An 11,955-nucleotide genomic window follows, 5' to 3' on the forward strand; every position below is an offset into this window, starting at 1 on the left:
TTGTTATAACAGCCCTAGGAGACTAATATAGTATCTATAGGTATTTCTTCTTGAGCTGGTCAGTTTTCCCAAAGGATCCTCCAATCTACTGATTGTAGGGTATTAGCCTGGCTAGGAGAATCTTAGGGCCAAGTGTGACAAAGGGGGCCAGGTCGCACCATCTGTTATGTAGGCTTGTTTCAGCTATGCTTAGCATCCCAGAGTTCAGATTCTTTCTAGATTAGTTTAACCTTTCTTTCCTTCTTCTTTTTTTTTTTTTAAATAAATTTATTTATTTATTTCTGGCTGCGTTGGGTCTTCGTTGCTGCACGCGGGCTTTCTCTAGTTGCGGCGAGCAGGGGCTACTCTTTGTTGTGGTGCGCGGGCTTCTCATTGCAGCGGCTTCTCTTGTTGCGGAGCACGGGCTCTAGGCATGCAGGCTTCAGTAGTTGTGGCACGCGGCCTCAGTAGTTGTGGCGCACGGGCTTAATTGCTCTGTGGCATGTGGGATCTTCCTGGACCAGGGCTCGAACCTGTGTCCCCTGCATTGGTGGATTCTTAACCACTGCGCTACCAGGGAAGTCCCTAGATTAACCTTTCAACAAGGTGTATTAATCGTGTTTTCAAAAATTTTCTGTATTTGACATATTGGGGCTTTGCTAGCCCTGGACAGACTGGCCCTCCCAACACTAGCCAATTCTTAGAGATAGTAAACCATTCTCCTGCCAGTGCACCTTTTATGTATAAACCAACCGATCCAAAACCCTTACTCCAACCACCTACTTTATCAGGCTCTCACAATCAGAGTCACTATTCCTCTGCCCTATCACCCCAGGGCCAGATACCAGACAACTAGAGACAGTCCCTATGCCCACTGAAATTATTAAACTAGCCAATCCTAAGCCTGCTTACCCAGCTTCACCTGTTCCTTCCTGTGGAAACCAAAATAAAGGCTCTGGCCAAGTTGTATATCCATACAATGAAATACAATGAAAAGGAATGAACTATTGCTATGTGCAACAATGCTGATGAATCTCAAAAAATAAATAAATAAATAAAACACTGAGCAAAAGAAGCTAGGCACAAAAGAGTATATGCTGCATGATTTTATTTATAGAATTCTTTTTTTTATTTTTTATTTTTTGGCCACGCTGAGCGGCACGTGGGATCTTAGTTCCCTGACCAGGGATCAAACCTGTGCCCCCTGCGTTGGAAGCATGGAGTCTTAACTACTGGACCACCAGGGAAGTCCCCAGAATCCTTTAAAAATGCAAAAGAAAGATGGCAGAAAGCAGACTGTGGTTGTAAGATGGAGGGTTGACTGCAAAGGGGCATAAGCTGTGGTACTGGTAAACTGGTTCTAAAAAAATTTTTTAAAGCCCTGATTTGTGGCGCTTTACCAATTTTTGTGGTGTAAATATTCCCACCATGGTCAATTTTTTTTTTTTAATAAATTTATTTATTCATTTATTTAATTTTTGGCTGCATTGGGTCTTCGCTGCTGCACGCGGGCTTTCTCTAGTTGCAGTGAGCGGGGGCTACTCTTTGTTGCGAGGCGCAGGCTTCTCATTGTGGTGGCTTCTCTTGTTGCAGAGCACAGGCTCTAGGTGCGCGGGCTTCAGTAGTTGTGGCACACAGGCTTCAGTAGTTGTGGCTCGCGGGCTCTAGAGCACAGGCTCAGTAGTTGCGGCACACGGGCTTAGTTGCTCCGCGGCATGTGGGATCTTCCCGGAACAGGGCTCAAACCCGTGTCCCCTGCATTGGCAGGTGGATTCTTAACCACTGCACCACCAGGGAAGCCCACCACCATGGTCAATTTTGAGCTACTAATGTGATATCACTAAATGTAGATTTGAGAAGAGATGTACATAAAATTGGTTCTCCTGAGCTGGTACTAGGGTACTAGCCATCTTCAGCATGCCACTACAGAAAGAAACAAAGGCGATGAAAATGTCCCATATCTTGTTTTGGTCGTAGCATGGGTTTATACCTTTGTCAAAATTTATCAAACTGTACCCTTAAAATGGATGCACTTTATTGTCTGTAAATTATACTTTAAAAATTGATTATAATGTTTCAAATGAAATATCCGCAATAATCAAAATGCCCAGTAAGAAGGGACTGGTCATGTTATTGTCTGTCTTCTTGACAGAATATGATGCAGCCATTCAAACAACTGATAAAATTTTAGCAACATGGCAAAATGCGTTGCTATATTATGTTTTGTGAAAACGGCAGAATAGAAAATTTCATTTTTACCATGTGTTTGCCTATGCAAATTCTGTGGGCAGAGGGACAATGTTCGGCTGTTTTTTTCTTTTGGCCACGTGGCATGCAGGATCCTAGTTTCCTGACCAGGGACTGAACCCTTGCTCCCTACAGTGGGAGCGAGGAATCCTAACCACTGGACCGCTAGGGAATTCCCCCCCCCCTTTTTTTTCTTTTTTCTTTTTTTTTAATGAGTTAATATTTTTCTTTGTATTTATAAGCAGTAGATAGCAAAATGGTTGACAGCCCAGAATCTGCAGTTGGACTGCCTGGGTTAGGCAAATCCCAGGTGTTACTTCCCAGGTGGGTGACCTTGAACAACTTACCTAACCTCTTGAGTCTTAGTTTCTTGACTATAAAAAGGGCATAATAATAGTACCTATCTCATAGGGTTGTTGTGAAGATTAAATGAGTTAATATATGTAACGAGCTTAGAACAGTACAAAGAGTAAGGGCTTTATAAATATTAGCTATTATTCTTATGAGGCAATGATACTGTTTGGACAATAAACTTACTATGTGGAACATAGGAATTTATAAAACATCTGACCTCAAGGAGCAGTGGTTCTCAACCGCAGGAGTAGGAGAGTGATTTTTGCCACGAGGGGAAAATTAGCAAGGTCTGGAGAGATTTTTCTGATTGTCAGGGTTTGAGGGGGTGTGCTATTGGCAAGGATGCTGCTAAAGAATCCTGCAGTGCACAGGACAGCTCCCCACAACAAAGAATTATTTGGTCCAAAATACTAATGGCACCAAGGTTGAGAAACCTTGAGTTATAGTCTAATAGGGGACAAAAGATACGTGTATACAAAATGTACAAATGTGAGATAACAGAAAAAACATATATATATTAATCTCTGCCCCCGGTTCCTGGCACATTTACCCCATCCCTGACACAGGGCTCCTGAAACCCTTGTAAATTTCAAGTGCTAATACTAGGAGCATCTTTTGTTCTAATAAGGTGACTCTGGCTGGGCTCCTAGATGGCAGCTGGTCACCAGAAAGACCAAGCCATAATTAGAAGCTTGGAATTTTCAGCCCTGCCTCTTACCCCCAGCTTCTCTAAAGAGGGCAGAGGCGCTGGAAATGGAGTTAATAATTGATCATGCCTACATGAGGAAACCCCTATAGAAATCCTAATAGTAGGGGGTTCGGGAGCTTCCAGGTGAGTGAACACCTGGGGGGTGATGCACCCCAACTCCATGGGGACAGCAGCTCCTGTGCTCAGACCCTCCCAGACTTCACCTTATGTATGTATCTCTTCATCTGGCTGTTCATCTGTATCCTTTACCATATCCTTTAATAAACTGGTAAATGTGTTTCCCTGAGTTTTGTGAGCCACTCTAGCAAATAAACAGACCCCAAGGAGGAGGTCATGGAGGCCTCAGATTTGTAGCCAAGTCAGACAGAAGTTCTGGGTAACCTGGGGGCCTGCTACTTATAATTGGCATCTGAAGTGGGGGGCAGTCTCATGGGACTGCGCCCTTAACCTGTGGGATCTATCTCCAGGTAGACAGCGTCAGAATTGAGTTAAATTGACCCTCAGTATCAGAGAATTGCTTGGTGGGGGAAAATCCCCATATATCTGATGTCAGAAACTGTTGTGAGAATAAAGGAGACACACAACAGGAAGAGAGCTGGGTTTTCCCCAGAACAACAAAGCAGATAATCAAAATTGAGTATGTACTCAATTAAATAAAGAAAAAAAGAACAGAAAGATTAGAGGAGCACTGGCCCAGAACACAGGATTCCCTGTAACACCTGGCCAGGTAAAGAGGCCTCAGTGATCCTCAGGGTTTGTGACCCACTGGGTGTACTTCAATGATTTTCAATTTTTACCTTATTCTATTGGTACTTTTTAAAAAGCTTAAGTCACGTTAAAAGGCTTCACTTACTTCTCCACTGCGCTACCAGTATGAAAACCCATTCAGAGCCAGTCCAAATATGTTTAGTTCATACTAATTTTTAACGCAACCTGACAATGAGCTGAACCAATTTAAAATTCTTGAAAGTACATTTTTTTTGGGGGGGGGGGGTTGACAAAAATGTTACATAGTAATACTTCAATTTTCATTTAAAATTGAACTACGTTGAGAAGTATGCCAGTATTTCAGTGGTGGATGTAATTTGGGATTACAGGTGATTTCTGCTTAACTCTTCATGCTTTTCAAACTTCTCCAGTGAGAAGCATGTATTACTTTGATAATTAGAAAAAGAACAAAGGAAGAAAATAAAGGAGGACTGAATAAATGAAAGGAGAAAACGGCTGAGGGTGTCTGGTCTGTCTCCAGACTCTTTGGCAAACACAGAAGGGGGCAGGGGTAAGACTAGACAATCTGCTCCACTTCCTTCGCATCTCTTGGAGGCCCTCCTAACTCAGGATCCAGGAAGCTTTTATCTCTATATTGCCTTTTTTCTTCTTCTTCCTTCTCTCTATGTCCCCAGTACTGAGTGCCTTTCTGCTTTGGGGTGGGGGGGGGGATACAATTTTTTAAAAAATCACCTATTGGGACTTCCCTGGCAGTCCGGTGGTTAAGACTCCGCGCTTCCAATGCAGGGGGCGAGGATTCGATCCCTGGTCGGGGAACTAAGATCCCACATGCCATGTGGCATGCCCCCGGTACCCCCGCCAAAATAAAATCACCTATTTTCAGAGAATTGTTTATAGAGGCTTGGTTGTGCCAGGTGCTGCAGGGCCCTTGCCCTTGAGCTTGCAAATCCTTCTCCAGACTTTCTCCTTACCCCTTTCCCTTGATTTTTAAAAACTAATTTTTTAAATATATTTTTTGATCAAAAAAGTAATACTTGTTCGCTGAAGAAAAATTGGAATACACAGAGAAAAATAAAAAATGAATATAAAAATCATCTGTAATCCTACCACCCAGAGACAGCCATTATTAACATTTGGTTTATACATTCCCAGTCTTTTCTCTATTCATGAATACACAGGTATAATACATGCTTCCCTTCTTTGAACCAAACAGGACATCTATGTGCAATCTGCAAAACTTTTTGAGGTATACCATACATACAGTCAGTGCAAAAAATGCATGACTCTTAGGTGTACCTCTTGATGAATTTTTCACATAAATACCTACAATATTTTAACTTGTTTTCTGTACTTGGCAATCTACTATGAACATTTCCCACACGATTAAATTATCTTCTACAGCATAATTTTTAATGGCTAACTACAATTATAATAGTCCATCATACTAATGTATTGTAACTTATTTAACCAATCCATCACTGTTAGGTATTTAGGTTGTTTTCAGTTGTTAACCACTGCAGTAGTTTCCTATCACTACTGTAACAAATTACTACAATCTTAGTGCTTAGAGCAACACAAATTTATTCTCTTACAGTTCTGAAAGAAGTCTAAAATGGGTCAGCAGAACTGTGTTCCTTCTGGAAGCCCTAAGGCAGAATCTGTTCCTTGCCTCTTCCAGCTTCCAGAGGCTGCCAACATTCCCTGGCTCATGGCCCCACATCACTCAGGCTTTTACCTCTGCCATCACATCTCCTTTTCTGACTCTCATCCTCCTGTCTCCTTCTTCTAAGGACCTTTGTGTACACCGGGTCCACCCAGACAATCCAGGATAATCTCCCCATCACAAAATCCTTATTTTAACCACAGCTGCAAAGTCCCTTTTGCCAGGTAAAGTAACATATTCTTGGGTTCCAGGGATTAGCACGTGGATATCTTTTGGGGAACATTATTCAGACCACTACAGCTATGAACAGTCCACTCTCCCACTTCTTTTTCTACCTCTGCTGTTCCTTCTTTTCTCCCTCTCACTTTTAGTGCCTACTAGTTTGTAACCCCATTTCCAGTTCCAAAATCTTTTGCTTTTCTTTCTCTCTTTATAGAATGTTAAGACATAATTTATCCTTGGGAGCTCAGTGATTGTTTCTGATCTATTGACTTCTAACTTCTTCTTTCCCAAGCACCAGCCTTTCTCCCAAATCCCAATCAAGAATGTACAGTTTCTGGGAATTCCCTGGTGGTCCAGTGGTTAGGACCCAGAGCTTCCACTGCCGGGGCCCCAGGTTCAATCCCTGGTCAGGGAACTAAGATCCCTCAAGCTGGGCGGCCCAGCCAAAAAAAAAAAAAATGTACAGTTTCCCTTGATTGTCCCCTTATGACCTGAAAGACTAAATGTTTCTAAAACTGGATACACACGACCCCTCCCCCAACCTCTACCCCACCTTTCTGCACCAACTCAGCTCCTATACATGATCTTGTTTTTAAAATGATTACTCTCAAAAATACTCAAGGCTGTGAGGATCCTGTCAGAAGAACTGATGTAGAAAGTGTATGCATATGGGCTTACTTTATTCAATTTAACGTCAAGGGCCAAGAACCAGGACTGCAGCTCAGGTCGTGCTTAATATGGAATGAAAATCGAACCAGAGGTAGAAGGGTGTATCATCTGCCTGGTTCAGTGCAAAGCAACAACCACTGCTTAAGCATTTTCACCGTGAGCCAGGCACTGTGCTAGGCACTGGAGATGTAAAGGTGAGCAAGATATATCTCTGTTCTTCACGACTTCTCATTAAGACGGAGTCCTTTTTTCCCATCATGTACTCTGTGTAGCGGCCTTATATGTACTGGAAAATATTTTTTAGGGTTTATTTGAAACTGTGTAGATGAAGTCTTGAACAAAAATAGCAAGGTCTCTGACTTCAGTAAAAGGTTTTGGTGTTCCTTTAGACAAAGTGGAAATTTCCCATTTCCTGGTGAAATTTCTTAAAAAGTGGCATTTTCTTATTTAATCCATTTGAAGTAGGTACCTTCCCTTTATTATTCCAAATTCTTAAAATTATATTTTTTATAAATTGTACAGTAGTTAACATTTGGTAGTATTTGTCTTTTTAAGGTTACTAGTGTACATGTAAGAAAATTATAGCTCATTAAAAACTTTATGAAAGAGTAAAAAAAAAAAAAAAAATACTCAAGGCTGGAGACCTAGGACTCACCTTTCATTCTTCTCTCTCCTCTGTCTCTAATCAGCCGCTAAATCCCATCAATTATTTTGTGACTTAGCATTCCTCTAATATTCACCTAATATCTTGGCTGTTGCTAGAGTGTGTAATCAGAGGATTTTCTCCCCATCCAAACCATACTGGTTGTATGGGGGTGGATTATCCTCTCCTCCAGGAAGCCCTCTTTGACTGCCCCTTCCTGGGATACCATCTCCCCCTTCTAGAGGAAAAAACCCATAATTAAGTGTCCACTATGTGCTCAGCTTTTCAACCATCTTAAAATTTAATCTTTAAAGTATGGTTTTAATGTTTACAAATGAGGAAACTGAGAAGCTAAGTAACTTATGCAAAGTAACAGAGCTAGTAGATGGTGAACTTGAACCCCAGCCTGACCAACTCCAATGCCAAGCTTTTTGCCTCTATTCCACATGACCTCCCTGGAGTTAATGCCCGTGGTTTAAAACTTGCCTGTTCATAAAAATCACCTGGCGGGGGGACTTCCCTGGCGGTCCAGTGGTTAAGACTTCGCCTTCCAGTGCAGGGGGTGTGGGTTTGATCCTTGGTCGGAGAGCTAAGATCCCACGTGCCTTGTGACCAAAAAACCAAAACATAAAACAGAAGCAATATTGTAACAAATTCAATAAAGACTTTAAAAATGGTCCACATCAGAAAAAATAAATAAATAAAATCACCTGGGGGACTGATTCTGAAGCCCCACACCAGAGCTACTAAGAGTCTCTGAAGGTGGAGCCCAAAAATCTACTTTTAAAAATTTCTATACTCATCGTATGACATATTTTATTATTTATTACTAATCAGTATGCTTAAAATACATGCTTTATTCCACCAACTAGGGGAGGAAGTACTGTCCTATTCATCTTTGTGACCCATCCAGTACCTTTATAGAACAGGCACTCAAAAATATCTGCTGGTTATTTAAATGCTAAATAAACTATGAGGTATACTGTGAGCTACACTGTAATAAGAGTTCAGAGGATAATAACAATAACAACAGCTAGCACTTACTGAACCCTCATCATATGCCAGGCCCTCACTGTTCTAAGAAATTTACATGTATTAACTTCTTAGGACTTTGCAATAATCCTACAAGGCAAGATCAGGACACAATTTGCAGGGCCCCTTGTTCAAAAATTATTAAGAATTTCAACATGGTGACAGCAGAGCATTAAACCAAGTGAGGGGCCAGCATTTCTAAGCACCTGTGTGACTGTATAGGTCTCACACCTATAAGCCAACCCTGGCTAAAACTATTACCTCCATTTTACAGATGAGGAAACTGAGACACAAAGATATCAAATAAGCATTCCCAAGATCACACTGTTAGTAAGTGAAGATATAAATGTGCACTACCTTAGTTACAGAAGGCTTCATTGCAAACTCTATATTTACATAGTTCTCCAATCCTTCAAGGTTCAGCTCAAAGCCCCCTTGTCTACTAACTACTCTCACAAGCCAGGAAAAAAATCTCTCCTCCTTCTCTGATATTTTAGCTCCATGACAGCATTTGGTTTGAACCTTTCTTATGGACTTTATCACATCCCCATGTTATACCTGAAATAACCTGGGAGGTGGGGGTACATCTAATAAATTCATGTAGTTGAATGAATGAACAAAGAAACAAACTTGTGCATGACTTGAAGACTGGGAGAGACGAGGAGGGAACCTAGGCAGGGGACAGGCCTAGGATAGTGCTGAGCACTCATGCAGGATGAAATGATATGACTGGCTTGATTTGACCAATGGTACACATGGGTGCTAGTGTGGATAACACTGGAAAAGACGGTGAAGTTAAGTTTCAAAGCGGCTTTTACAAAGCTAGACCATCACTTCTCACGGGCCATAAGGACAAGCTGCATGTACCCCTCTGAGGTCAGCCAGCTTTGCTCAGGAGGAAAAGGCATCAGGTCATAGCGTGACTGCTTCTCCCCTCGCAGCCAGTCTCCTCACACATAAGCACCATGGGTTAGTGGGGGGACTGAGCTGGAGAATGCCATCTGATCTCATCCATTCACCAATTCATTGTTTAATAGATAGTGGTGAACAACTCCCGGCATAAGACACTTGCACCCGAGCACTTTCACAACTCCCATTCATGCTCAGATCACCCAATGGTGTGGCAGAGATTCTCCCATTTCACAAGACTAAGAGGTTAAGTAACTTGCTCAGGCTCAGACAGCAGGAAGTGGCAGAGTAAGACTGAAATCCACTTTCTCTCTTTAATTTCAGAATTTGTTCATTGGACATGAATATCCCTGTTATAGAGAACAGCATATTAAAACCCATGGACTCCATACACAGCTCAAGAAATACAACCTGAAGCCCCAGTGTACCTCTCCACATTCACTAAACCACATGGCCTCCAATTCCTCCTACTTGGGAAACACTGCAAATGGCATCACCATCCGGAAATCTAGCAGGCACCAGTGACACCTCCCTCTCCTTCCAATCAATTACCAAGTTCAATACCTATCTCTATTTCCACTCTTCCTTCTACCTTTCTCCTTTCTACAAGTATCAGCTCATATCTGGATTACTGCAATGGCCTCCTAACTGGTTTCCTTGCATCTGCTCTTCCCTCTTTCCAGTCTTAATCTTCACATTGCAACCAACGACCTTTTTAAAACCTTTGAGTAGCTGCCCTCTGGTCTTAGGATACAGACAAAAGCATTTGCATGGCATGCGAGGCTCTCACATGGTCTTTCCCTTACTCAACACTCTAGCTTTATCTCAATCCCTTGTTCCCGGTATTTTGGGTGTGCCGGCTTTCTTGCAGTTTCTTATAATCCCCCGAGCTCCCTCCCACCACAGGGCCTTTGCACATGTTTGTTCTTCCTTTCTCCACCTGAATAACTCTTCCCTTTCTCAAGTACGTTTTCCCTGAGCCTCCTGGCTGGGTCATTCTTTGGTGGCTCTCACTTTTACAACTTTACATCTGTTTGTGAGATTAATTGATTAAAGTCTTTCTTCCCTAATAGGCCAAGGGCCAAGAACCACTCGCTTCGTACAAACTACATGCTAAATAGATAATAGCCAATGTATATACAACATACACAAGATGCCAGGCAGTGTTACTAGCTCTTAACATGTATCAACTCACTAAGACCTCCAAAAAGTTGTGTATGAGGCAGGTACAATTATTAGCCCCACTTTACATAAAGCAAAGAAAATCACACAAGCTAAGAAGGGGCAGAGTTGGGTTATGAACTCAGGCAGTCAGTTTCTGGAATCTGAGTGCTAAGCACTCACATTATAGCGCCCAGTAGCATCTGCTGAATGCATGACAGTGTTGGCTGTTTTTGATAGGGACTACATAGCACCTATCTTAGCTCAACTAAAAAATCATTTCAGTTGGCTGTGGTAAGGACCTTATGTTTGACTAGAACTTTGCTGCAAAACATTTATTTTCCCAGCATTTTATTCCAGCTACTTTAAAAATCCATTTCCCCTCACTGGTAGTATCATGACTGATGTTGAGCAGAGGAGGTGTCTCAGCAAACTGATAAGAGGACAGGAGAAACTTGGCTTGGAGTGAAACAGACTTGCGGATCATTTGTAGTATGGGTAATCCTCATAAAGACAATACAAAGATTTTGATGGACGTCATCTCACTTAACCTTCATTGATTCCTAATAAAGTTACACACACAGGGCAGTTATTCATCAGCTGATAGATGAAGCAAAAGGCTGAGATTAAAAGGACTGCTAAGCCACAGGAAATCAACTAGTCACAGGATGGGTAAGGAACGGTGTCCCCACACTTCCAGCTTTAGAACTCCAGATATTTCTGGCAGAGAAAGATCTCGTCTTCCTTTAAGGAATAAAGGTAGGTGGCCAACCTTTCCTAATTCTTTTTTTGTGTGTGCGCTGCGTGGCTTGCAGAATATCAGTTCCCCAGCCAGGGATTGAACCCAGGCCACGGCAGTGAAAGCGCGCAATCCTAACCACTAGACCACCAGGAAACTTCCTAACTTGGTTGGAACTTCTCAGCAAGGACAGAGTTGCTCTTAGGCTTTCCCAGTATGGCTAGAGTAGGGCAATTTTTCCACAAGCTGAAGCTATACAGTAAAGAGCTCTATAAGCTAGCTGCATCCAATTAACCCTAGAATAATATGGTGAAAATGTAACAATTCTGGAAATTCTTCACCTGGAGCCCCTGTACCAATGTAAGGGGAAGTCAAGAAACTGTACGCACATTTTCTTTATGTGCATTTTGCTAAGGAAAAGCTTTCATTAGTTTCTTTGAGGGCTTATAACTAAAAAAGGCTAAGAACCACGATCCTTTATGCCTGTACACACATTCTTTCTGGTTCACGGTTGCGCCTTTATAAAAGGGCCACCTTCGCAGGATGAAACATTTCTATTCTTTCAAGTACCTGATAGCTAAGAATGAGGGTGTAAGAAGAATCCAATTGTCCAAACCACATAAGTTAGACCTTATAACAGCACAGGCCTCAAACTATAAATAGGTCTAAAGGAACCGCATTAGCATTCACCTCCTTGGAGGAGATGCGTGTAAGGCCAAGAGCAGTCAGGAGCGCTTGAGTCCAGTCCCAATAAGGCCACTAACCGGCTGTGTAACCTTGGACAAGGTGCATACCCTCTCTCGGCTTCAGTTTCCACATCTGCAAATTGGAAGTTGAACCGCATGGTCTTCAAGGTCCTTCCCAGCCGAGAGCCTGGTACCAAGTAGGCCTAGCCATTA

This window comes from Eubalaena glacialis, chromosome 19, assembly GCF_028564815.1.
Source record: "Eubalaena glacialis isolate mEubGla1 chromosome 19, mEubGla1.1.hap2.+ XY, whole genome shotgun sequence".
NCBI classification, from domain to species: Eukaryota; Metazoa; Chordata; class Mammalia; order Artiodactyla; family Balaenidae; genus Eubalaena; species Eubalaena glacialis.